The following is a 27,639-nucleotide window of genomic DNA, read 5'->3' as shown; positions in this document are numbered from 1 at the left end:
TTTGGTTTCTGATAGAAATGGATGGTGGAAAATAACTAAGACTCCAAATTTATCAACGAATTACATATTAATGCTGCATTTTTTTCAAAGTCTATATGGAAGCATGCCTTTCTCTCTCCGTCTTTCTCTCTAAAATCAATTTAAAAATTTCATCTATATAAATAAATAAATAAAATTGTAGCATATCGGCAGAAAGACCTACACATTCGTATTTATCTGTTTGAAAACTACCTTTTTATTGCCTAAATTTACCTCTCTTTGATAAATCTTAGTGAAGAAGAATTCAACCTGTAATAAAATTCAGAATTTTATAAAGACTTTCCTCTATTGCAATGGTTTTTAATCCTGGTTGTATACATTCTTTTATAATTTGACTGTGGTGAAACCTAACCATTGACATTCTTCTTTTATTTCTATGGTTGATTATTATATACTAGAGGCCGGATGCACAAAATTCATGCATGGCTAGGGTCCCTAGGCCTGGCCAGAGATCAGGGCTAATCTGTGGGGTAACTGGTGGGGCTATCGGGGGGCCCCCTCTGGCACCCACCTTGGCTGGCCTGGCACCACCTGCTTGCCAGCCCTGCCAGCTCTGCGGCTGGTGGTGAAGCAGGAATTTTGGGGGAACATAGGCAGGCTTGGGAATTCTTTAGAATTGGGGTCCATGGAAAAGCGGGGCTGCAGACTGGGAGAAGGTACATTTCCATAACACAAGGAAGCTAGGTGCAGTTACATCTCCATAAGACAAGGGAGCAGCAACAAGTATATTTACATAAGACAAGGGAACTGGAAGTAGCCAAGAAAGGTCTATATTTACAAAATAAAGAGAAGGAAGCTCTTCATTCAGAAGAAGAAGAAAGCCCAAAGGGAATAGGAAAACAATTAGGAAGGAGGTGGGGAGAACCTCACATGTACCATGTGAGGTTCAACCTTTGAGCCCCCGAGTTACTATAGTAACCAACTCGAAGGGGAATACTGACCGATCAGGGGATATCAAGGCACCAGGATCTGCAGCCTTTATAAGCCATAGGGAAAGGGAACCCAGTGGGATCCTTTCCCCCTCCCTACATGGGGGTCCATTCTGTGGGACTCTTCCCTCTCCCCACACAGGATTCTGTACTTGTTCTGAAATAAATTTCCACCTTTGCTATACCACTTTCTGTTCTTGGATTCATTCTTTGATTCCAGCGGAAAAGAATCCAGGTTCCAGTCCAAAAATTCGGTATCAGAGGGATGATTGTTGGGGGGGGGCCCGCTGGCACCCACCTTGGCTGGCCTGTGGGCTAGGGGAAACTCCTGCATTGAGCATCTGCCCCCTGGTGGTCAGTGTACGTCATAGCAACCGGTCGTTCCACCAGTTGTTCCGCCATTCAGTCAATGTGCATATTAGGCTTTTATTATATAGGATATTCAGGGTCAATACCCAGTGCTTTAGAGTTCTAGGTTCAGTTCACATATGCTTAATTTCCCCTGGTTTCAGAGCTGTAAATGATACAAAAATGTTCTATGGCAAATAAGGAAATAAAAGATCAGTTTTTTGATCTATGATAACCATGGGGTATCACACCTAGATGTCTGTCATGTAAATACTAGGTTGTACTGCCACAGTACTCTACCTCAATGCACTACCTTTTGTATGTGCTATCTAAACCAGGGGTGGGCAACCTTTTTGTGAGTGCGTACCAAAACCAGCAAAATCTCTGACTCAAAATTCTTCTGCGTGCCAACCCTAATTTTTTGAGAACATGTTACGCCTACTTGATATCTCTTAAGGTGTACGTATGTGAAGAACCTTGAAGAAATAATAAAATTCACTTGAGCGACAAAAACACAGTATATGATGATGAAGAATACATTTATTTTTTAATGTATACATGTACACTGATAGTCCAACAGAAAACTTTATGACTCTGTTTGATATTATCAGTGGGACTTTTGCTGCTGCATCACTGATGACAGAGATTTTACATCAGGTTTATATTTCATGACCTTCAGAGATATGCACGAGCTACTACTTTCATCCGTCAGGCTACTCCTATTATGAGACTTAACAAAATTCATCACTGGGAACAAAGATTCACAAGCGTATGTGGATGAAACCAAAACACTGGTCGGATCTAAGAAGGCAGGGAGAGTTAAGGCAGAGGCATATAAATTGCTCTTCCCCTCTCCGTCAATCCATGTCTATGGTCTTTAAGATAACTTGTTATGTAAAATTATTTATTTATCTAAGATGCACCTACACTGAATTTATCTGAAAAATAAAAAAGTCGATATTAAGAAAAAAATTGTAAATGGAAGATTATAAGAGAGGGTTTTGCGTGCGAGAGGGTTTTGCGTGCCAGCAAAAGTTACTGGCATGCCATGTTTGGCACGCGTGCCCACCCCTGATCTAAACTAAGGAAATAAGAAGAGTTTAAAGTAAAATCTTAAATATGATATTGTGTTCCACATTTAGTGTAATGGATCTTCCATTATTAATACTTGGCTTTCATTCCTAGGCCCACTCTTTTTCAAGGAGAGTGAAAGAGAGAAGCCTATCCAAATCTCGTAATAGTTTCATCTGTAAATGACATAGAGAAACAAGTTTGCCACCTAGTGGCCAAAGTTAGCTGCAGAGTCACAATAAACCACAAGGGGGCGCTGGAAAACACTCTCTTTAGCTAAAAAACCTAAACAAAGTGTTTTCTTATTAAAGGAACAATAAAATAACAGACATCCATAAAATGTATAATAATTGAAAACCAAAATTAAACCATATACTGTTTCATGTAAAGAAATATTTTTATGTTAGCTTCATGTATGATAGAAAATATAAGATTTTTTAAAATTCCAATATCTACTAAAAAAACGTGAAAGATGGCTGTTAATTAATTTTAATATATATTTAAAATGTAATATGATAGTTATTCTTTTATATCAGTAAATATGCATATGGTCATTTCTTTATTATTTAGTAGATGACCCACATAATAAATAAGTTAAATATAACATTAATACACATATTTAAGATATTCTGATCAGCATTAAAATGTGGAAGTTTATATAAAAAAGAATGGAGCATGATAATGGAATATTAGCTAAATTATATTATGTAGTCTGAAAAGAAAAATCTATCTAGAAAAATAAAGGAACGGGAGTCATCTATAGGAACAATGGACAAAGGGAGCCAAGATAAAAAGAAAAAATATCAAAGTCCTGGGATGAGCAGAAGTTGAGTGTATATGATGAATTTAAAAGAGATCAGATGTTGTTGTCTGTCTCTAGGAGTTTGTATTTGTTTTCTCTTGTTTGTTCATTTGTTGTTTACAGTTTATATCCTACATATGAGTGAAATCATGTGGATCTTGACCTTTTCTGTCTGATTTATTTTGCTTAGTATATTCTCAAGGTCAGTCCATGTTGTTGCAAATGGCAGTATTGTATCTTTTCTTATGGATGAGTAGTATTCCATTGTATATATTATCAAATCTTTTTTTTTTAATGTTGACACTGTTACAGATGTTCCCCATTTTCCTCCCCTTTACCAACCTCCAACTAGCCCTGGTCCCACTGCCTCTGGCCATCACCACAGTATTGTCTGTGCCCATGGGCTATGCATATATGTTCTTTGACTAATCTCTTCACCTTTTTACATCTAGTCATCCCAATTCCCCTCCCCTCTGACCTATGTCAGTCTGTTCATCAAAGAACACTTCAGTTGTTTCCATGTCTTGGCCACTGAACATAGGGGTGCATATATCTTTGCGAATAATTTTTTTAAATGTGGGGGGTAGATACCCAGAAAAGGGATTGCTGAGTCATATGGTAACTCTATTCTTAATTATTTGAGGAGCCTCCATAATGTTTTCCATAGTGAATGTACCAGGTTACATTCTCACCAGCAGTGAATGAAGGTTTCTTTTTCTCCAAAACCTCCCCAAAACTTGTTATTTATTGTCTTGTTGATAACAGCCATTCTAACAGGTGTGAAGTGGTATCTCACTATAGTTTTGATTTGCACTTCCTTAATGGTTAGTGAAGTTGAGCCACCTTTCATATATCTGTTGGTCATTTGTATGTCTACTTGGGAGAAGTGTCTTTTCAGGTCCTTTGCCCATTTTTTAATTGGATATTTTGCTTGTTTGGTGTTGAGTTGTATGAATTCTTTATATATTTTTGGATATTAACCCCTTGTCAGAGCTTTTTGTTTGCAAATATCTTCTCCCATTTGATTGGTCGCCTTTTTGTATTGCTGATGTTTTCTTTTGCTGTGCAGAAGCTTTCTAGTTTGATATACCCCATTCATTTATGTTTGCCTTTACTTTCCTTGCTGTGGAATCAAATTTATAAAATTATCTCTAAGCCCATAAGTTTAGTGACTATGTATTCTTCTCTGTAATTTATTGTTTCAAGTATTATATTTAAGGATTTGATCCATTTTGAGTTAATTTTTTATATGGGGACAAACTGTAGTCTAATTACCAGAGGGAAGGGGTTTAGGGGTAGTAAAGGCTACAGAGGATAAAATACATGGTGATGGAAGATAATTGGACTTTGGGTGGTGCAACATATCCTGTATCATAGAAATGTACAAGAGACCTGTATAATCTTATTAACCAATGTCACCCTAAGAAATTTAATAAAAAAACAGAAAAGAAACATGATTTCATTTCCCCATCCCCAGGTAAAATTCTTATTTAGCTTTTTATACATTTTGTATATTGAGTGATTTATAAATTTGGCACTCACTTCTTCTATAAAAGGAAAAATGTACAACTAATATCTATATGTAACCCTATAGATTCCAATTATAAATTTATATAATCAGGCAACCATATGTTCAAGAATTGTGCCCTCTGAGAAAAGCAACCCAGAACTGAAGCTTTAAATGTTGTTTTCCTATTTTAAATAATAATATTATAAGTGGTTTCAAATGCCAAGAGGTGGGTGTCTCTATAATTAATGAGAAAGGACTACCTTTCACATTGTATTGGCAGAACTGCTTATGCTAATTTTCAATAATTGGGGAAATGTGATAATAAATAATTTTCTAAATCTAAAAAATAAAAGATAATAATTGTTAAAATAAAAGACTGAGTCCTCATAAATGAAAATGGAGAGGTAGATAGACTTGAGAGTTAGATACAATTATATTCTAAGATTCTGTAGATTTTAAATTCTAATTTTAAAAAACCAATAGATTAATATTTTTAAAGATTAAATAATTTTATTATGTTTAGTTATATTTGATGATATAATTTGAAATATATGCACTTAATACTATAAAGTCAGTTAATTATTAGAAAAAAAAGGGTTAAATTAGCTGACCTGCGACTCATTTCTTTTCTAATTACCAGGAATATATTCGAGGAAGAAAGAAATGAAGATGTGACCTATCTAATTTCCTTGTCAATATAATTACTGGAACTTTGGGTAAAAAGACAAAATATTTACTATCAAAAGAGTCCTTATTTATATAATGTTCTTAACGAGATATTCCTCTTAGGAATACTTTTTTAAAAAGAATTTGTATTGCTATTTAGAGAGAGATGAATAGAGAGGGAGAGAGAGGGAGAAACATCAATGTGAGAGTAAAACACTGGCTGCCTCCTGCACACCCCCTACCTACCGGGGATAGAGCACTGGAACCTGGGCATGTGCCCTGACTGGGAGTGGAACTGGTGACCTTTTGGTGCACGAGACAACACCCAACCAACTGAGCCACACAGGATCCTCTTAGGAATATATAATAATAAAAGCATAATATGCTAATTAGACCGGACACTGAACAACCTTCTGGACGTCATTCCGGATGTCCTTCCAGACGAAGCTGCCATGGTGGGGGCCGAGGCAGAGGCTGTTAGGGGCAATCAGGCAGGCAGGCAGAGGGGTTAGGGGCAATCAGGCAGGCAGGCAGAGTGATTAGGGGTGATCAGGCAGGCAGGCAAGCAGTTAGGAGCCAGCAGTCCCGGATTACAAGAGGAATGTCCGAGGGGTCCTGGATTGCGAGAGGGTGCAGGCTGGAACCCCCCCACCCCATACATGAATTTTCGTGCACCAGGCCTCTAGTGCTTCAATAAAAGAACTGAGCATTTATAGATATAAAAGCAATGGTTCTCTGAAAAATGTTGTACAAGCTGGGGTTAAAAATAAAATGATGTTTTGTAGATGTAACACTTCCCTGCTAATATGGGCAAACCCATAAAATTAAACTTGGAGATCTTGTCTATTGTTTTTATATTGTTTGATATCAGAACTTACGTTTGCTATCTGAAGTCATTTATTTCATGAAAAGAAAAGACATGGAAAGCAGACCTTGAGTTCCCAGACCACTCCCTGCTTCTTGTGAATCTCTTGACTGCCTGTATCCTTGAAATTATTACTAAAGCAAGATATCTGATTCATAAAAGTGTAATTTTAATTCCAATCCTGTGTTTTGGTCTCACCTATTACTTTTTCTTAAATGGTTTATTATAATAAAATTTCACATAAATGGCTGAAAATTAGAATAAATAATTTTATATATTTTCTCCTTCTCCTTCCATAAATATGAGACTATTTATAATAAAATGTACATTTTTTTAGTTTAAAATATTTTTATGTCTGCTGGAATCCTGTAGTGCAAGTTTGAGAAGCATACATTCCAGGAATCTTAGCATTTTCTGTGAAAAAATGGATTTGAATTGGTTAAATATCATTTTAAACATTTGAAACCAGTATAACCTTCCATTTGGCATTAGTTTCTCAACTTAAGGGTTCAAGAGAGAAACCTGAAATGCAACCAATTACTTTTTAAAAGCAAAGGTAGAGATTCTAGTGTCCTACGAACATGCATTCACTAAATTTAAATACACTCTTTTATTTCCTTTGACATAACTTTATTACTTTTGACATAACTCTGTTACTTAAATTTGTAATAAAATGCCATTGAAATTTTTCGTAAAACCTGCAATCATTTTTTTTAATTTAAAGACTTTGGAAAATAACCTATGGAGATAGAAAACTGAGGACCAATTTAGATTATATAAAAATCTCTTTAGAATAATATCATTATCTCCAGGATAATTTATTAGTAGATATTGTAATATTTTATATTATTAAAACAAAGTTAAAATTTCCAAATTTTTTACTAAAAATGTTAAAGTATTGTACATGAAAATTTGTGAAAGCCATTTTGAGTAATGTTGATGTATGAATTATATTCTATTAATTATAAAATCCACCCAGCCAGAGTGGCTCAATGGTTGAGCCATGAACCTGGAAGATCATAGTTTGATTCCTGGTTAGGACACATGCTCAGGTTGTGAGCTCAATCCCCAGTAGGGGGCAGCCAGTAGGCAGTTGATCAATGATTCTCACTCATCATTGATGTTTCTATCTATCTCTCCCTCTCCCTTCCTCTCTGAAATCAATAAAAATATATTTTTTTAAATTATGAAATCCAATATAAATATACAAATACATGAAAAAATACAGATGTAACTATAATATTAACAAAAACAAAAAATAAATCCTCAAAATTAATCACAGCTATACTAAAACAATATTTTCAATCTTGGCAATCTAAAACTAATATTTAGTAAAATTAGTAGCAATTAAGGTGATTAGAAGTATAAATGATTTTTCATCCTATTGTAAAATGGATTAAATTATTATAAATAATTTATATTTATAAGTTATTTATATTATTAAATGATATAAATAATTTGCTCGGCATTAAGTTACATAATCAGAAGAAGACATTTGACATCATCATGAATTTAATGAGATAAACTATATTAACGTGATAAAAGTCCCAAATTTGTAATGTGTTATGAAAATAGAAAAATAAAAAATAAAATAAAATAAAAGATGGTATAAAAACAGAATGACTGATAACCAAAAGTGAATAATTTACAGATGCCTCATCCCAGTGTTCTATCCTATCTAATAAAGAGGAAATATGCAAATTGACCATCACACTGTCACAAAGATGACTGCGCTCAGAGTGGAGGTGGGGTTTCCGTAACACAAGATGGCTGCACCCACTGCGGAGGCCAAGTTCCCTTAATGAGCCTTAATGTGCAATCAGCAGGGACCTGAGGCTGCGTGGCACGGAGCCGGGGCAGGGGACCTGAGGCTGCGCCCCAAACGTGGTGGGGCTTGACAGGGGACCTCAGGCTGCGCCCTCCCCCCACCCCAGCACCCGGCCGGGGGACCTCAGGCTGTGCCCCCTGCCCTTCTTTTTTACAGCAGCATAGTGTTCCATTGTGTAGATGTACCACAGTTTTTAATCCACTCATCTGCTGATGGGCACTTAGGCTGTTTCCAAATCTTCGCTATGGTAAATTGTGCTGCTATGAACATAGGGGTGCATATATCCTTTCTGATTGGTGTTTCTAGTTTCTTGGGATATATTCCTGGAAGTGGGATCACTGGGTCAAATGAGAGTTCCATTTTTAGTTTTTTGAGGAAACTCCATACAAAAAAGAAGGAATTCTTACTGTTTGTAACAGCATGGATGGAACTGGAGAGCATTATGCTAAGCAAAATAAACCAGTCAGAGAAAGATAAATACCACATGATCTCACTCATTTGTGGAATATAATGAACAACATAAACTGATGAACAAAAACAGATCCAGAGACAGAGAAGCATTGATCAGTCTGTCAAATCTCAGAGGGAAGGTAGGGGAGGGGGGCTAAGGGAAAGAGATCAACCAAAGGAGTTGTATGCATGCATATAAGCCTCACCAATGGACACAGACACCAGGGGTTGAAGGCATGAGTGGGGGTTGAGGGGGCAATGAGGGAATAAGGTCACATAAGTAATAACTCAATCAATAAAAAAAGGGATGTGGTTTTTTATATTCCACAAAATATTTTGAAACACATATTTTGACAATCAAATAAATGAATAAATTAGGTTTGAACTATGGCTTGAAACCCAACTAAACCAACACAGAAAGACTAAAAATTAAAAAATAATGTTTTTAGACATATGTAAAACTTTAGACAATTAAAACCATTAATATTATTTACATGAACTTCTTATCAGAAAAATAGTCAGAAATTAGAGGCACTTCTGCTGAGTCAATATTTTCTTTTAGTATATCAAATTCTATTTCATTATCTTCTTTTCAATTCATGTGAGAGGAACCCTAAGGTCTTTATTTATCAGCATATAGAGACCCCTGCACCCACTTTAGCAGCAGCTCAGCTCCCTCCTCCATGTGGACCAGGATTGGTGGAGCCCAGCCCCTCTCACCCTGCAATTTCATCATTGCTTGATAGGTAGTCTCAAAAACACATCTTTGAAAATTTGTGCAAGAATGTCATTGAGGTAACCTCTTAGGGTGAGCACTGCTAGGGGAGGTTGTGCACCTGTAAAAATTTGAAGGTCCTGCACACTGTTCTCCCAGAGGACACTGGGACTCCCCACTGCTCCCTAGAAAATCTGCTGCCTCACTTTGTCCCCAGGACTGGTCCCCACTAGAGAAGAAGCCTGTCAGTCTAATGGTGACAGTGCTCCCTCCCCAGAGTTCACAGTGTATATCTCCCCTTTGGGGAGGTAGGGCATCTCTGAGATGTACTGGTATGTGCACTGCCTCCAGAAGGAGAGTGGTGATGCTTGCTCAGCATCGTGAATGTACTTCATGATCAGGAATGGCACCAGTTAAAACAAATCAAGTTTATTATTTAAAAGGGATTATACAATGGAATGATGAAGGCCAAAAACAGAAAAAAAGAAAATAATAAAAGCAAAACTCCACAAAACCCTAAAGTAATAAAAAGATCAAAAAAGAAAGTACTCCATGGAGAACATAAAAACAAAATAAGAACAGAAAAGAAAACGGAAATATCAAGGAGTGGGGGGGAAACCAGTTTTTCCCTTGGGACAGGTTGAGCGCTTTCCACCAGTAGTCCCTGAGTTGGCTCCTCCACAGGCAGCTCCTCCTCTGAGGCAGGACCCAGCATGGGTCCAGGTGAGGGTTCTTCTTCCAGCGCTGGTAGGGCCTCAGTTCTGTCGGGGGCCAGCCCTGGCCCCACAGCTGCAGCTGCAGAGGCTGCTGGAGGTGTCACGGGCTCTGGAGGTGCACAGGCCTCCAGCTCTGCCTCCAGCTCCTCAGGAGGGACTGTAGTAGGTGTTACAGGAGGAGCCGCATCTGCCCCCTGGGCTGGTGCTGGAGTTGTTAGAGGAGAAATGGTGACCCATGTGCTGGTATTCCCTTGTGCCCCCCAAACACAGAACCCACCACAGGACACCCTCCTCGCCCAAAGTCCAGCAGGTGGGTGGTCTGAGGCCAGTCCTTGCTCCTGGCCAGGCTCTGGGGGTGTTCCCTGTGTGTCTGGCAACAATCCCTCGCCATAAGCTCACATGGACCTCCCCACCCATTCCACCCCCCCCACCCCACCTTCTCACCCTTGGGCTCTGCCTCCTTGGGCTCCAGGTCTTCTGGCCTGGTGCGATTCGCACAACCGCAGCACTGCAGGACAGAACTGAAAATGGCCATCCGCCTGTTGGGACTGAGCGGCTTCGAGGTTGGAGGCTTGTGGGGCTTGGGCAGCTCTGGTGGAGAGTCCTTCTCCCTGCCCCCATGGACCCTGGTTCCCCAGACCCCCAGGTGGCCACACTCACTTCAGGCCTGCTGTGGCCCTCAGGGGTGTGGTTCACCGGCCCCTCCCTGCTGGGCATGAGGCGGGGGTCTTCATGGACCAACTTCTGCTCCTCCTTGACCAGCTGCTGCTTCTCCTTGGCCTGGGTTGAGTTCTGTAATGACAGTGATTGGGAGTTGACTGGGAGGACTCAAGCCTGGCCCGAGTCACTGCTGCTGCTGCCCACTGGACCTTCTGCTCCTGGATCAGGTCCAGCCCTGTGTCTACACACACATCCACCGAGGGGAAATGAGACTTTCCTCCCCAGGGCTCAGGACCAACCATGGGCAAAGGGTGCCCCCCACACTCCAAGCCCACCCAGCCAGCCTTGACCTGGGGTGTGAACATGACTGGTCCTGACCCCCGAACCCAGCCTGTTCCTGTTCTGGACAGACCCTCCCCACGTGAACACCCCCTTCATCCCCCACCCCCAAACACAGGGGGAGGGGACATAGGGCTGCTCAGGTGGGATCAGAGTGGTGTCCTGGCCCAAACAAAACCTCCCTGTGTTACCTCGGGGTCCCGCCAGGAAAGGGGCCACAGATCCAGCAGTGGCCATGACTAAACACACTCCCATCGCTGCCTCTCTTGAGGCATCGGCCTCGGGACATGGGGAGACAACACGAAAACATGGTGTCCTCTCCAATGTCTCTATCCGAGTGAGATGGGAGGGGCAGTTATAGAATGTGGCTGCCTGGTTACCAGGGTTCCAGGTTCTGTTGGGCTCCATCGTCAGGATGTGAGGTCACTTGCTGTGTCCCCTTGCCCCAGCACCTCCTCAGACATGAGTAGTGACCTCACTTTCTCACTGCTGTTCTGCTGGCTGCCATCTTTCATGTTTTTTTCATATCCTTATCTCTTATCAAAGTGCATAAAATTTACAACTTATGTTTAATTCAGGACACTTTTGAGAATGGAAAAATACTACTATTGATCATGCCAGAACAATTGGCATCACTCAAAGAAAATTTAATCCTTCTATGAGTACTTCTCTTGCTTTGCTATGTATTCCCTTTATGCTGCATTTTTATTAATTCAAACTGCATTAAGCTTTAACTATTACTCCAAATTGGGCAAGATTAATTAGTTGTTATAAACCATTTTATATTGTAACTCTGGAATATCCCCTTCCAGAGAAATGTGTCTAAATTCACTAGACACTGGTGTTCTTTTTTTTTCAATCTTTAATTTCTTTTTTTTTTTTTTTTACTTTTAGCCACATTAGGGGAATTTTTCTGTCATTATTTCTTCAAATAAGTTTTCAATATCTTGCTCTCTCTCTTTTTCAGGCACCCCAACGATTCGGATGTTGGTTCGCTTGAAGTTGTCCCAGAGGCTCCTTACACTATCTTCATATTTTTGGATTCTTTTTTCTTTTTGCTTTGGCGTTTGGGTGTTTTTTACTTCTTCGTACATCAAATCTTTGACTTGATTCTTGCGATCCTCTAGTCTGCTGTTGGATCTCTGTATAATATTCTTTATTTCAGTCAGTGTATGCTTAATTTCTAGTTGGTCCTTTTCCATATCCTCAAGGATCTCACTAAATTTATTGGTGGTTTCTAGAAAATTTTTGAAAAACCTTACAAGTGTGGTTTTGAACTCTATATCCAGTAGTTTGCTTTCCTCCATTTCTGTAATTTGTGACCTGTTTCTTTGTCTCTGCATTTTTTATGCTTCCCTGTATTGGTAGAGTGGCTTTCTGTGCTAGGTGTCCTATACGGCCAGGTGGCTCAGCTTCCCCAATTACCTGAGGTGGACACTCTTGGTGCACCCCTTTGTGGGCTGTGTGCACAGTCTTGTTGTAGTTAAGCCTTGATTGTAGTTGGTATCACTTGGAGGAATTAACCTCCAGGCCAATTGGCTGTGAGAATCAGCTGTGTCTATGGTGAGAAAACTTCTGTGCTGGAGACACCCTTCTGGGGCAAGACTTGCTTCAGTGGGGCTTTGGTGCTCACTGAGTCTGCCCCCTGAGTGTATCCCTTATGGATCTGAAGAGTTGTAATCTGGATGGTCCCACTCTGACCACTGGGTACACTGGCTCTTGGATCTCTAAGGAGGTGCTAATTTAGCCTCTTCCTGAGGCTACCCAGCAGAAGCTACGGAGAGATCTGCAGATTCTTCTTCTTTGTTTGGGGTTTGGAGGTGCCCAGATGAGGCCCAGCTGTGAAGCAATGCAAGCTGCTGTGGGGCCTTGGGCCTTCTTTTGGATGTTCTGGGTCTCTCTGACCCAGCTGCAGTTTGTTAGGTAATTTTAGATTGCAAAGGGCCAGGCCTTTCATATGCAAAAGCCTCTGTACACAGCTTGGGTGGGGCGAGGTCTCAGGGAATCAACAGGGCGGAGCAAACAGCTATGGCTGATCCTCAGCCCTGCCCCGGTTCTCAGTGTCCTGCAGTAATTGCTGCAAGCACCTCTGAGAGAAAGCTGCCCTCGAGTTCCGCCCGCTGCCAGACAGTCCAGTTTCTCCCAGTATGAGTCCTGGGTCCCCAGAGACTCGCCCAGAACTGAAGTTCAGGGCCATCAGGAGCTTGTGTCTCCCTCCTGACTGAAAAAGACAACCGTGTCCTCAGTTACCAGCCCTTTCCACGTGCGCCTCCCTACCTCTGCACTTTACTTCCGCAAATCCTCTGACTCTCAGTGTGCTTTTCTCTTTCCTTCTAGTTGTAGAATTTCCACTCAGCCAGCCTTCCTGTGGTTCTGGATGATGTCCGTTTTGTCTTTTAGTTGTATTTTTGAAGTGGTTGTGTGAGGCAGCAATTTCAGGTGTACACCTATGCCACCATTTTGGTTTTCCTCCTTAATTTCTTTATTGATTAAGGGGGTACCTCAAGGTACGCCCTCTGCCCCGGTGCTGGGCCAGTGGACCTCAGGCTGCTCCCCCCTCCCTCCCCTGGCCAGGGGAACTCAGGCCATGCCCCCCACAAGGCAAGGCTTGACAGGAGACCTGAGGCTGCACCCCCCGCCCGGTGGGGCTTAACAGGAGACCTCAGTCGGCTTGACAAGTGTGGGGCCTGCCGGGTGGGGGTGGGGCTGGCTGGTTCTGGATCTCGTGTGATTTTCAGGCGCCTCAGGTGGGCGGGGACTTGACTCTGGGTCCCCCAGTGGGCCCCAGACTCTGACAGGAGGAAGATTTTCATATACATTTTACTAATTTTCTTTTCATCTCTGACACTTTTATTATAGAGAAAGGGCAAATAGCAATATTAAAATATTTCCTCTAATTAATCCCCTTTTAATGTGCATGAATTTCATGCACTGGGCCACTAGTATGTGTGTGTATATATATCTAAATATGTATATATATATATTTACCACTGCATTTACTAATATAAATTAGAATTTAGAAACATGATACCAATATTGAGATAAGTAAGGGTTGATTAAATTAGATGATCTAGAAGTAAAGTGGTGCTGTCTCGTCATTAAGTAGTAAATCAGTAAAATATATCCTGCAGGTCAGATAGAGGTGCAAATTAATAAAGCACAGGTTAAATTCCAGGGGAGGTTAACAATAATTTCCAAATGGTTCGTGTTGCAATTGTTTGTAGATAAGGCCAGTATGCAATAGATTTGTACAATGAGTTTTAATCTTCATATCTACCATGTAGGAAGTATATCTCTGTTCAATACTCAGGATTACTTTTGACACACATATCTGGACATGTTTGCATAAATGATTGATCTACAAAAGAAATAACTTATAGATCTGAACTCTAGCAAAATGTTCTATAGTTTATTTAATTATACAAACATAGTTTAGTGGCAGTTATTTGGCATCATCAGAAAAAGTGAATTCATGCTCCAACCATTTTAAAAAAATAATATAACCCATCTATCTGCAAGTCAGGTTGCATTGTACTTACAGCAACACCTGCCATGGTACCATGACATCTACTGTGCTTAGACTCTGCCATTGAGTGAAAAAGTCTACAAATATCCCTGCCAGTATTTAAAAAAAAGATACATTTTAATAATGTCTATGTTTCAAGGCACAGATTTGTCCTTAAGTGTCATCAATTAGAATTATTAAATCATCTTTATTTGTTCCATAAAAGGTTTGAAATCTTTAGTAATTCTAAGTTTTTGATATGCATAGTTAACTCACTGGAATCCTGAATAATAGTTGATCCTGGTTCAATTAAGCAGACTGACTCATTATGAGGCCTAGTAAAGGATTTAAGTGATGATCTCATTTTAGACAGTTTTGAGACTCTCCAACTTACGTTGACTGAGTCCTAGTTTCTTCAGGAACAGACAGCTCAGGCAAGTAATAGTAACTTCAACAGAATAGAGGCTGCCATCCCAACCTCAGGACAGTGAGGATTTCATTCTGTGACACTGCTGATACCTAAAAACACTTCTGGCAGACCTATAAAATCATTTATAAAATTCTTGTCTAAGCTGAGTTTAGATTTTTAAAAAAGAAGAAAATGAAAAAAAAATCATGTTACTTATAATATGAAAAAGCAAAAAGTCTATATCTAATTTCAACTTTGAAACAGAAAAAATAAAAATGATACACTTTTTATCCAATGACAAGAATTAAAAGAATGCTGAATGTTAATACTATTTTTTTCTTTAATCCATTTATACCTATGGGGAGATTTGGACTAGCTATAAGCCTGAGAATATCTCCCTTACACTTAACTCTCTCCCAAATGTATAATGTTGGCATGCATTATATTATGTAAGACAATTGTCATCTTTTCAAGTGAGACTGGCTAGTGATCTGGCTTTAAGATTCACATCTTACTCCCACACAGAGATAAGTTTGCTCCAGAATCTGAGTGAATACTCCTATGGTTCCATTATGTACTGTCAGTTCTTTACAATATTTTTTGATGTATTACACAAAATTCTACCCCATAAAAAAGAAAAGGTATTTTTATAACATGTGAGTCATTACTCAAATATTCAAAATAAGAAGTATCCCAAACCAGATTTGAAAATTCAATCATCTTCAAAAACAGTAAAATTTTATATGCATGCCTATGTGTGTGTTGATAAAATAAGCTGTGGTAAATCTTGTAAAGTATATTATAAAAAATAAAATTAGCTAAGTGAGTGAAAATAAATTATAAGATTGAAAATTAATACATTTTACAATTTATGAAAAGGTATATAATTTACTTAGATAAAATAAAATCTGTGGGGAGCATTATCTCAATCCATTGAGATTCTACTTCCTGGCATTTGTTGACAGTTTGGCTCAAATAAACTCACAAAAAATTCTTTAAAATAAATAATACATCTGTGAATGTTTATACTTAAAGTAATGGTGAAGATGATGATGATGATTATGCTAGAGGTTAATATGATTGATTGAGTGATTGGTGGATTGATTATGGATAACAAGTGCTCTTTGGACTCCTTTGCCTGTGTTGAGTTTGAGGCTTAAAACATTCTCTGAGTATTATTTTTGTTATCAGGTTTGAGATGAAGAGTTAGAAAAATGTGGGGTGGATTTCTAAAGTGGTACAGCTTGTGAGTGACACTGCTAACTTCTCTGCATCAGAGTAAAAGTTGTCATTTTTAGGCTAATAACTTACTAATAAAAAGTGTAACATATCTTACATACAATTTAACAATACAATTATATGCAATGGTGATAAAATTATGGTAAATTATGAAATGTGTCATGCTAAAATGTTAAGCAACTAGTACATTATACACCTGTACAAATGAGAAGATGAGGTAAATACAAGAGAAAAAATAAAGTCTGTCCCTAAACTACCTAAAATGTTCTTGAAGGCTAGGACCCAGAATTATTTTCCTCATAATATCCTATCTAATAATAGACAAACATGGTAATTGACCATACCTTCACTATGCCTCCCATCGGTTAATCAGCATGATATGCAAATTACCCCAACCAAGATGACGGCCGGCAGCCACACAGCTGAAGCGAGCAGGAGGCTTGCTTGCTCCAGGAAGAAGCCAAGGTTCCCCGCCTGCCGCTAAACAAACCCCAGATACCTGCTTTCAGCAAGCCTTGGCCTCAGAGCTGGAGCGAGTAGGAGCCAGCTCTCAGTTCCAATAACGGCAACAAAGTTTCAATTATAGAAAGTAAATAAATCCCAGAATAAAAAAGAAAAGAAAAAAAGGAGAGGCTGGGAGCTTCAGTCGCTGGCTAGCCTGAAAACGGCCCTCAGCCCCTCACCCAGACTGGCCAGGTACCCCAGTGGGGACCCCCACCCTAAAGGGAGTGTGACCAGCCTGAAAACAGCCATCAGCCCCTCACCCAGGCTGGCCAGGCACCCAAGCGAGACCCCCACAAATTTTTGTTCACCAGGCCTCTAGTCCTATCTAATAATAGACAAACATGGTAATTGACCGTATCTTCGCTACACCTCCCATTGGCTAATCAGCGCGATATGCAAATTAACCCAATCAAGATGGCGGTCAGCAGCACGCAGCTGAAGCAAGCAGGAGGCTTGCTTGCTCCAGTGATGGAGGAAGCCAAGGTTCTCCGCCTGCCGCGGCCCAGCTCTGAGCTCCAAAAGCAACAAAGTTTCAATTATAGAAACTAAACAAACCCAAGATATCTGCTTTCAGCAGGCCTTGGCCTCAGAGCTAGAGCGAGCAGGAGCCAGGCTCTCAGCTCCAGTGATGACAACAAAGTTTCAATTATAGAAGCTAAACAAACCCCAGATACCTGCTTTCAGCAGGCCGTGGCCTCAGAGCTGGAGCGAGCAGGAGCCAGGCTCTCAGCTCCAGTGACAGCAACAAAGTTTCAATTATAGAAGGTAAATAAATCTCATAATTAAAAAAAAAAAGGAGAGGCTGGGAGCTTCAGTTGCCAGCCAGCCTGAAAACGGCCCTCAGCCCCTCATTCAGGCTGGCCAGGCACCCCAGTGGGGACCCCCACCCTAAAAGGGGTGTGACCAGCCTGAAAACAGCCATCAGCCCCTCACCCAGGCTGGTCAGGCATCCAAGCGGGACCCCAACCCTGATCTGGGACACCCTTCAGGGCAAACCAGCTGGCCCCCACCCATGCACCAGGCCTCTATACTATATAGTAAAAAGGTCATATGCAAACTGACCCTAATAGCAGAAAGACTGGGAATGACTGGTCACTATGACACACACTGACCACCAGGGGGCAGACGCTCAATGCAGGACTGCCTCCTGGTAGTCAGTGCGCTCCCACATGGGGGAGCTCTGCTCAGCCACAAGCCATGCTGATGGCTGCCAGTACAGCGGTGGTGGTGGGAGCCTCTCCTGCCTCCTCAGCAACACTAAGGATGTCCAACTGCAGCTTAGGTCTGCTCCCCACTGGCAAGTGGACATCCCCCGAGGGCTGCGGGGCTGCCATAGGGATGTCTGATTGCTAGCTTAGGCCTAATCCCCCGGGGAGCAGGCCTAAGCCAGCAGGTGGTCATCCCCTGAAGGGTCCCAGACTGCGAGAGAGCACAGGCCGGGCTGAGGAAACCTCCCCCCCCCCCCTCAGTGCACAAATTTTTGTGCACCGGGTTTTTAGTAAAATAATAATAAAATATATGTTTAAAAAAATGCAAAAAGTATGCTAAATGAATGAGTTAAGTGTCATTTTGGTTAGTTAAACCTGTCCTTCATTGACTGAGATAGAGGAAATATGACAGTAAGCCCAGACCTAATTTGGATGAATGATTATATGTTGTAGGTGGCTATTCTGTGCATTGTAGTTTGTTTAATAGTATCCCATGTGTTACCTAGTAGTTACATCTGTCAGTGAATATTGAGACATTGTCAGAAGACTTTTGGGGGAGAAGGGGGCCATTGCCCAACCTAAACAATGCCATTTAGACCAGGCCTAAATCAACTAATATTATATCATAATAAAGAGCAATATCTAGCCCAGCCAGTGTGGCTCAGTGGTTGAGCATCAACCTATGAACCAGGAGGTCATGATTTGATTCCTGGTTAGGGCACATGCTAGGGTTGCAGGCTCGTTCCCAGTGTGGGGTGTGCAGGAGGTAGCCTATCAATGATTCTCTCTTGTTATTGATGTTTGTAATTTTCTCTCCTCTCCCTTCCTCTTTGAAATCAATTTAAATATTTATTTTTAAAGAGTAATATATCTAATATGTCAACAAAGAAGATAAAATAGAATTATGAAAATACTAAAGTAACCAGAAAGTGGATAGAAAGATATAAGAATAAAAATAGGAGCAAAAAAGAGATCTAGCATGATTAGAAATCAAACAACATGATGGTATAGTTAAAGCCAACAATATCAGTAATCACAAAATGTAATTAATCTTAACAACCCAATTAAAAACAGGGTTTTTACGTCTGGATAAGAAATCAAGACCCAAATATATGTTCCTTACAAGTTATGTATTTTCAATATAAAGATGAAAATATTTAAAATCTCAAAGAATGGATAATTTTATCATGCTAACAATAAAAAGAAAGTTGGAGTGACTATATTTATATTAGATAAATCAGATTTTAGAGCAAAAAGTATTACCAAGTAGAAAAAAGACCATTTTATAATGATAAATGGAACAATTTTTCAAAAGAACACAACAAATCTAAATATTTATTGAGTTCTTCAAAACACATGAGGCAAAAACAGAACTGTTGGGGGAAAGAGGTAACTCCAAAATTATAAATGGAGAATTGAACACCTTTTCATTAACTATTAGTAAGCCCAGCCAGTTTCGCTTAGTGGTTGAGCCTTGACCTATGAACCAGGAGGTCATGGTTTAATTCCCAGTCAGGGCACATGTCCGGGTTGCAGGCTCCATCCCCAGTGGGAAAGTTAAAAAATTGGTTAAAGATTTAAAAGATTTAGCCCCAGCCGGTTTGGCTCAATGGATAGAGTGTCAGCCCGTGGACTGAAGGGCCCCAGGTTCGATTCTGGTCAAGGGCATGTACCTCAGTTGCAAGCTTGATCCCTGGCCCTTGTCGGGGGCACGTGTGGGAGGCAGCCAATATATGTGTCTTTCTCACATCCATGTTTCTCTCTGCATCTCTCCCCCTCCCTTCCACTCTCTCTAAAAAAATCAATTGAAAAATATCCTCAGGTGATAAATAAATGAATAAATAAATAAATAAAGTCCTACCAAAAACACCCACAAAGATTTAAAGGATTTAAATTGCACTTTTATTGCACTTTTAGAAATTTGACCTAATTGACATTCACAGAACTTGCTATACAACAACAAAACACATGGTTTTCAAAGGAAGAAGAAGAAATAGCATGATTGATCATATGGTAGGATTTATGCCTAGACCTGGAAGTGATGACATCCACTACTATCCACCTTTCATTTATCAGAACCTCAAACTCCTGAGCTTGTTGCAAATTATCGAACTTATCATCAGAGAAGAAGAATTGATGACAAAACCTTGTAGAATTAATGAATAATTATACAGTAAAGTGAGTTCTCCATCACTGGGAAGATAATTTGTAACGCTCCAAATAGAAAAGAAATGCTTTTCTTGGCCACTGTGTGTGCTGTGACTTTTAAACAGAGGAATATATTCCTACTGATTCCCAAAATAAAAATACTACCTGTATTCAACAGTATTCAACATATCTGTCTGTGATAAGGGAATTTATTTCTGGACAGTGGATACACAAGTTCTATATATGGGAGAAGGATAGAGCTACGGTGAATTTTTAACACCTATTTTGGTGAAAGCAATAACTGTGACTGTGTTTTAGCAACTGAGATACTACAGAAAGTTCTGTGTAAATTTATTGCACCAAAACTGTCTGTAGGTTTATCTAAACTGATTTTATTGTTAGATACTACTGTGGAGCAGTTGCTAATTACAGATCTTGAACAAATCTATAGCACTGATTTTTAGATTTGAGGAAATGAAATAGGTAAATTACATGACCTGATGAAAAGAACTATTAATCTTTTTATTTCTCTTAAATTGGCTATAATTGGACTAAGATCAGATTTAAGAGGTCAATTCTTGGCGGTGGGGCAGACAGAGAAGCCATGAGAAGTTGTGGGTATATAAGAATGCGTCTTTATTGCAGAAGCCAGCGGTCATATAGCCATCAGACGAAACAGTTCTTTACAACAGAGTTCATACAGGTGGGCAGCTGGACACCGGCAGGTAAATACATATCTTTCCCACAAAAGCAGCATCAGTCTCTGTACTCACAGTTATTGTCTGAGCAGCTGCAGGCTGCCTCCTAGACCCCTAGCTTGACATAGCAATAGTACCTGAGCTCTCGCTTAGAGTTTCAGCCTCAGTAGGCTCTCCAGCCTCTCTAGCTCAGCAGCTCCTCCTGCCTCCCCTGCCCCGCACACTATATCTGAGCTCTCCATGCGCTCTTAGCCTTACATCATAGCAGTATCAGCTCTCAGCTCCGTCTGAGCTCTCCAGCCTCTCCTGCACACACAGGAGCTACATCCTCTGTGCCTGCTGCCTCTCCTCTGAGCTCTCTTCTTCTGCTCTGCCCAGCTGCTCTATCTAGCAGACTTCTTTACACCCTCTTTGTCAGTAACTTGTATATTACTCCACAGACAAAGAAAGCTAGCTGTCAACAGTGACATCAATCATTTAGGTTACAGAAGGGCACAGTGCACCGTGCACCCTGTGTCCTTGCACGCGCTCATGGTATCTTGGCCTGATTACGATTCTCAGGCTCAGGGCAGCTTTGACCAGCTGGTGCGCTCTAAACAGGGTCCCCACAAGAGGAGATTGAGGAAATTTGAGAAATAGTTTAAATATGACAATCTGGGCTGTGCGCTACAACTTTTCTATGTCTAAGAAATCTCTTGCTCACAGATTCAGGACCCCTGCTAATTTTCATTATTATTTATTATTATTATTATTATTATTATTGTGTGTGGGGGGGCATATTAATGCACAGGTCAGTTGTAATTTAATCATGTTTGTAGAATAATCTACATCTGGAAAATAGTGTATATTTATTTATTTATTTACTTTGTTTTTATTGATTGAGTTAGGAAGGGAGAGGGACAGAGAGATAGGAACATCATGGATCAGCTGCCTTCTGCAAGCCCCCTACTGGGGATTGAGCCCACAACCCAGGGCATGTGCCCTGACCAGGAGTTAAACAGGTGACATCTTGGTTCCTGGGTCGATGCTCCACCACTGCAGAACACTGGCCAGGTGGGAAAATAGGGTATATTTAATCCAATATTTCCATTTGAAGAGGTGATTTCTACCCATTTTATTTTTCGAAAATGCACCATAAAAATAGAGAAATATTCAATGACAGCGGTTCCAGTGTAACAGTTAAGCTTTGGAAGTTGGGAACTGAATTAACCATTGTTAAAAATTTCCACTACTGGGTCTTTTAGTCCCATAAAGAATCTGGTGTTCTCCCCTGGCCAGTGTGGCTCAGTTGGTTGAGGGTCACCACATGCACCCAGAGGTATCTGGTCGCTGGTTCGCACATGCCCGGGATATGAGCTCCATCCCCAGTAGGGAGCCTGCCAGAAGCAGTGGATTAATGCTTCTCTCTTTTCCTCTACTTCCTCTCTCTCTAAAATAAATAAAAACATTTTTAAAAAAGAATCTGGTGCTCTATGCTAGTGGGACAGATGACAGATATAGAAAGCTGTTGTTCATTTACTATATAGACAACAAGCCTTGGAGTTTTAAGAGGACAAGAAATCAGGGAGTATTGTTTTTCTTAAAGTAGCATGATTTAATTTATTTTTAATGGTGACCCTCTAGTTTCTTAGTAAATATGGGATAATGGTTCTTCTAGTGCCCTTTTGCTTGCATATTATAAGGGATACCTATTAATAACTTCACAATTTATACATAGGAAAGGACCTCTCTATATTCTGTTTCTTTGGAGGTCAATTATTTTATCTGTTGAGTACCAAATTTGTTATGATTTCCAGCTTATTTAGTTTCCACTGATCTTTGTAAATTTTCAACCACATGTTTAAAATATCAATTTCCCATTCTACTTTTTTTCCTTAATGATTACCTCTTTAATGTCAGAGATACTTTCCAAAATGGGCAGAAGTTTCTTTTTCTTCTTCTTTTCCTTCTTCTTTTCCTTCTTCTTTTCCTTCTTCTTTTCCTTCTTCTTCTTCTTCTTCTTCTTCTTCTTCTTCTTCTTCTTCTTCTTCTTCTTCTTCTTCTTCTTCTTCTTCTTCTCCTTCTTCTTCTTCTTGTTTAGCTGTTGAGTTTCACTCAGAATATATGTGAAATTTTTCTGAAATCATATTTTAGTCATTTATTAATTCTTCTTTATTTCATTTACAACTTGAAATCTCTCCCCAGTCTAGTCTTAATGGAAAGGTTCTGAAAAAGCATAATACAGTACATATTATACTTTTAGGTAATTTTTATTTGAATTATGAACAGCAATGCTATTTAAATTTTATACTTGCTTTTTGCCCTCTGCTGCTTTTAACAACATTTCCTTCTAAGGCACTAACAATAAGTGAACTACTTGATTAAATATGCATTAACAAAAATCTTTAATTCAAAATCAGATTTTTGCCTGTGTTCCTGAAGTTTAAGAAAATCTGTAATTATTGACCTTGACTTAGCTGTAGATCAGGGTTTAAATGCAACTTGTATAGACCTAACTCTTGGTTCAGAAATCTTAATGGAAGATGTGCAATAAGATTATTCTCTTTAGAATAAAACTAATGGAAAAATAGCTCATTTGCAGAGACCAGGAGAAGGGTCAGGAATAAAAAGGGGAGAGTTAAGTGGATGGCAGAAAGAAAAATAAATGGAGAAAGGTATGGTTTAAAAAATGTAGGTTTAAATTTTTTAAGTGTAAATTATTGTTTGACTTTATTTAGAGAGTCTTTAAAATAAGATATTACTAAAGAGCATTGAAGAGAGGCTATTTTTAAATTTGAGGCCTCAGGAAGAAAATCAAAGAAAGTTAACTAGTGATTGTTTTTATTTGACTTTCTAGAGTTTTTTTTATTATTATTTATTGGTATTTTTTAACATGGCAAAAGCCACCATACTTGTAATTCATGTATCTTTAGTAAAATGGTGCATTTATATTAAAGTATGTAAATAAGTTAAGCTTTTATTGAAAGCATGTTTAAGAAAATGCTTTTTTTTCCCTACATGGCTTGGCTCAGTGGATAGAATTGTCAGCTTGTGGACTAAAGGGTCCCAGGTTCGAGTCCGGTCAAGAGCACATGCCCGGGTTGTGAGCTTGATCCTCAGTGGGGAGCATGCAGGAGGCAGACAATCAATGATTCTATCTCATCATTAATGTTTCTATCTCTCCCTCTCCCTTCCTCTCTGAAATCAATAAAAAATATATTTAAAATAATAAGTCACTTATAAGAAAATACTTTTTTCTCTCTCTCTCTAGGAGGTGATTGCAGCCTTCTCGTAGATTAAACCTTGACACACAGGAAGGAAGACACTACAGTTCTAACAAGTAAACTTACAAAAGGAGCCTTTATTTCCCAACTAAGCAGAGACAAGAACTGAAACTAGGATTAATGTCTCAACTATTTCTAATCTGAGAAAATATACTAAGCAAAGTGACCATTTTGTTTATATCAAATCAAGGTTTAATGATATAATGCATACATAGTTTTTATTCCTTCCATCAATTTAGTGGCAGAGAGAGCAGGCTGATTTGAGACTTATTTGATCTATGCTCTTATCCATTTTTTAAATAGAAAACACCCTTAAAAACTAACCTAAACAGACACAAAATAATTAAATGTTAAGCTAAATACATGAGATGAAATTTTGTACAATGAGACAAAAAATAAGCATCAACTATCACAATCAAGAATAGTGTAAGAATACATGGTGACTAAACATAATGAGGTATCTTAGATGGGATCCTAGAACAGAAAATATATTGGGAAACAACAAAAGACATTTGAGCGAATAATTGAGTTAATTAATATTGATATCTTAATTAATACATTTTAATTAATTGTACCAAATGTGCCATAGTAATAAGGAGTGTGGAGTGTATGGGAACTCTTTACTAACTTTTTATTTTTCTATGAATCTAGAACTCATCTAAAACTAAAAGTTTATTTTTAGAAAAAGAAATAATAAAGAAACCAATGAAAAATAAACAGAATAATGGTAAGAACATTTACAAATGTAATTATGCACCCCTGAATGACAGGGATACAATTGAAATTGGTTGTCATTGTGAGAATATCACAGAGGGCACTTGCACACTCCTTGATGGTTCAGCCTGCCGGGCCATATCATATAGGCTTTGGTTCCTCGGCTCCAAAGCTGTACAGCATATTACTTACTGTACTGACTACTACAAGCAACTGAAACAATGGAACGCATTTGTATATCTAAACCTTTTAAAGCTACAGTAAAACTATAGCATCAAAGATAAAGCACGGTGTATAGAGTGCTTACAATGAATGGAGGTTGCCGGACTGGAAGTTGCTTTGGGTAAGTCACTAACTGGTGAGTGATTGTGCAGGCCTAGGACAGTGCTGTACACTGCTGTAGACTTTATAAACACTGTCCTACAAGCCCTTCACCTGCTGCCATCTGACAGGGTCAGAAATAGAACACTGAAGTTGGCAATGCTGCTTTATGAACAAGGATGTGGGCTAGATTGATTGGAAATATCAAGGAGAAAGTAGCTGAGTAATGTGTAGGTCACCCTAATAGTGACTGTCAGGAGAGAGTAAAAGGTGGCCTGAGGACAGGTAGGAATAAGAAATCAAGGTGGAGCCGAAGCCGGTTTGGCTCAGTGGATGGAGCATCGGCCTGCGGACTGAATGGTCCCAGGTTCGATTCCGGTCAGGGGCATGTACCTGGGTTGCAGGCACATCCCCAGTGGGAGATGTGCAGGAGGCAGCTGGTCGATGTTTCTCTCTCATCGATGTTTCTGGCTCTCTATCTCTCTCCCTTCCTCTCTGTAAAAAATCAATAAAATATATTTAAAAAAAAAAAAAGAAATCAAGGTGGAAAGACAAAGCAACCTATGGCATTGGCATGGCAATGTGGTTTTGGCTACTGCATGTTGGAATAGTGGTCAAATTAAGGAACTTTGTGGTATTCATAAAAAAAGGGTGTTTAATATGGAGAGAGTATAGAACTGAGGACTCAATAGTTTGACTGAAGAAATTTATTTTTGGTCCCATCAACCTTAACTGGCACAAAGGGCTGTCACTGGCATTGAATGATGGAAGCAATAAAACATCTACATATTACATCATTACAAGTTGAAAATATTCCCAAATTCTAAGGAAAGGCTGGCTCCACATTTCTAAAGAAAGCTCTCACTTACATGGCAGTGGCATTTAATACTTCTTATGGTAGCTCCTGTGGACCTGTGTCCTTCTATAGAATCTTAGGTTCTCTACAAAGAAATTACAGCCATGTACTCTGAGATCATCACACTAAATCTGGGAGGACTGCAGCACCCTCTGAGTATGGCACTGGGGAGGTGGGGCAGACTCCTCCGTGCTGAAACAGTCCAGGGGCTTACATTCGGGGGATGTAATTTGTGCTCTCAAAATTGAGGTGTTGTGAGTGAGAAGGATTCTATTGCCACGCCTCACAGATATTGCTTCAGCTGAGAAAAACAATCCTCTGAAACACATATCCTTCCATTTCTTCTAAGAAATTCAGCTCCATTATAATTTATGGGATCACCATCCTGTATATGGCCTGCCATTGGGAGAAACATTGTTGTCACATGATTGTAATGCTTTTCTAATCTAGTAATCTAATTTATACAAAGGCCCATTTGCTTATAAGTTCTAGGATAATAAAATAAATTAAGAAGCAAAATCTGAATGCAAGAAGAGCTCAAATTGTTGAAAAGACTCATTTGGTTGCAAATCTGAAGGACTATTGGGTCACAAAGAGATCTGTGGGCACCTTTTATTCCCTAAAAAAAGAAAAAAGAAAGAAACGAAAAACTGTAAAGGGATGATCTTCAAAGCAAAGCAAAACAAAACATAACACTGGTGAAACTCTCAATTGTTGGTGCTATAATATCCCAAACATAAAACAGATTGTGTTCCCTGTTTATGAAAGGAAAGCTGTGCTCGTAAGACACAGTCCCTCAGATCGTCTGTAGGGTTTTGGAGAAGCATGAATGAAGTTCAGGGATTGGCAGACTTGCAGAAACAGAAGTGTTTAGCAACAGTTGACCTTTGTGTGTAGAAGTGTGCATAATGGATTGTTGCTGTTGCTTATTGGCTGACTTCCAGAAGCATTCACTGAAGTGAATTGTCTTTGATTTATGAAATGAACGTAAACCAGTTCCGGTGGTTATGTTTTATCTTGGCCAGGGGGAAATTGTTCCTTTCCTTGAACACTAGAAACTTTTATTATCACATCAAACAGAATATAGATATTTCACTGTTCAACATATTTATTTGATAACAAATGTGATGGCTTCTATAATGATAACTGACATATGTTGCATCCTGTATACTGTCCATGGATGCCAAAGATCTTTCAGTCTTATAGATTCAATCAAATGATGTAGAAAGAACCCAATAATAGTTAACAGTGTTTCCTTCTAAATTTTATTAGTTTTTCTCTATTTCATAAAAAACTAGCAATCTACCTAGAGTGTCTTAGATAAACATGATCCACATTGAAATAAAGTTTCATTTATCTTCATTTTGTTATAACTATGTATTCTAGCACAATTAATGAAGTTAAAAATACAACAAAACTTCTGCCCTTGGTAAATAATTTTCCTTATGTTTAAAGAAACTATAAAGTGATATAAATATTATACAATTATTTATAGTGGCCATATTTTGAGTTAGTAACACATTTCAAGTTTTGTGGGCACATGTATCACAATCAATCTTGATAATAATTCTATATGATAAATAGAAAATGCAATAAAATGAAATTCCTGCCTTTAGAAGGAAAGCTACTAAATTGGAAATATGAACCACCTTTTAAAAATTTTAATTAAAATGAAATTGTAAAACAAGTCATTTTTACTTAAATGACCTTTAATTAATTCCATGCTGCAAATAATTTCCTCAGTGTATATAATAAGATGAAAAATAAAGACTTTAAAGCTATTAAACCAATATGCAATACAGTTACCAATCTGGATGATAGGTTACAAGTAAAATT

Source organism: Myotis lucifugus, unplaced genomic scaffold (genome assembly GCF_000147115.1).
Source record: "Myotis lucifugus unplaced genomic scaffold, Myoluc2.0 scaffold_24, whole genome shotgun sequence".
Lineage (NCBI taxonomy): Eukaryota > Metazoa > Chordata > Mammalia > Chiroptera > Vespertilionidae > Myotis > Myotis lucifugus.
The sequence above is the reverse complement of the archived record's forward strand: the minus strand, read 5'-3'. Positions refer to the sequence as shown.